The sequence below is a fragment of the Elephantulus edwardii genome, unplaced genomic scaffold, assembly GCF_000299155.1.
Source record: "Elephantulus edwardii isolate Elephantulus edwardi_28Jun2011 unplaced genomic scaffold, EleEdw1.0 scaffold00083, whole genome shotgun sequence".
Lineage (NCBI taxonomy): Eukaryota > Metazoa > Chordata > Mammalia > Macroscelidea > Macroscelididae > Elephantulus > Elephantulus edwardii.
The window spans coordinates 4,272,654-4,274,171 of record NW_006399833.1 but is presented as its reverse complement, the minus strand read 5'-3'; positions in this window follow the sequence as shown (position 1 = coordinate 4,274,171).

The following is a 1,518-nucleotide window of genomic DNA, read 5'->3' as shown; positions in this document are numbered from 1 at the left end:
AAAAAAAAGACACTCATAAAACATTACACAACATGGGTGACCTTAGATAACGTTATAATGAGTGAAATACCTCAGTCACAAAAGAATAAATACTATATGACATTGCTGTTATAAAATAGGACTGACATGTGAGGATGGATTGAGAATAGAAAGAGTGGATTGGAGCAGATGAAGGGAAGAAATATCTGAAATGAATATTTAATTAGGCATTGTATGTAGGACGACAATTTGGAACAAGAGGTGCATTGACTAAAGGAGGAGGACATTAGGGGTCAGGAGGGAAATACACAACAATGAATTAATGAAAACCCAATCTTTCTGCAAACTTTCATTAAAATAAAATAAAAATTAGGGTGGAAAAACCGCAAAGAAAATTCATTGCCATCAAGTCAGAAAGGACTCAGCTAACCCTCCAGGAGTTTTTCAGAGGCTATAAATTGCTCAGGAAGAAAATGGCTGTGTCCTCCATTAGAGGAAGTGGACATTCTAAAAGTGAGACGTAGGATTGGCACCACATCTCACTACCAACAAGGCCATCAGAGTTCTTGCTTGACTTTTTAGCTACCACTAATTGACAGCATTATGGTAGATGGAGAAAAGATTGAAATGTTAACAATTTCAGCTTACTAAGTTCCACAATCAATACTCTTAGTACCAACAGTCAAAAATAAAAAGACAGGATTGTGCACTCAAGCAACGCAGGCGGTCTGATGTGTTTAGCACTGGTGACTTGGAAGCTTAAGATCTGAGAACAGACTGCAGCTACCAACTCCCAGCGGCGCCCAAACCACGCCCCCTGCCACAGCCCCGTCCCCCCATAACACCACCCCTTGCCACCATCCCATGCCCCCACACCCCCTGGCACACCCTGGTGGCCGTGCCACATCCCTGCACTCCTGGTGGTGCCCCAGGGCCACTAGAGAGTCCTTCACACGGCACAGAGACCTACCAACAGCCTTGGACAGTAGGATTTTTAATCAGAACACAAAGGCACACAGTGAATCCAGCCATCACCTGAAGCCACCAAATGAGCTGCTGTGGGACTGATCTGCCACGAGAAAGGCCAGTAGGATCCTAACTAGATTTTCTTGGGCACTGCCGATTCCCTGGAAGAGTACCCAAGGGTGAGCCCACTGGTGAAAATTTGGCTGAGCTCTCGTGGGCCACACTGACTGGCCAGGAACAAGCGGGCCAGTGGCAATTTGAACTTTTGTGGACATTGCAGACCAGCCAGAGGTGAGTGGGTTGGTGGGAATTTAACTTTGACTTGTTGGTTCCCGTTGGACCCAGGACCCTGCTTGGGCAGGGGGTCACTGAGCGAGGGCACCTATGTAAGTGCCACTGGGCAGGGGCCCTGAGTGAAAACCACTGGGTAAGAGACAGATAGCTGGAATTTGAATAGGGACGCCAATCATAAGCACACCAGACAGCTGAGGTCTGAGTGACGTCCACCAAGTGGTTGACCTGCCCTAGTGATCGTCCCACCCCCATGCATGCCCCACCTCATTTGGCTCCACA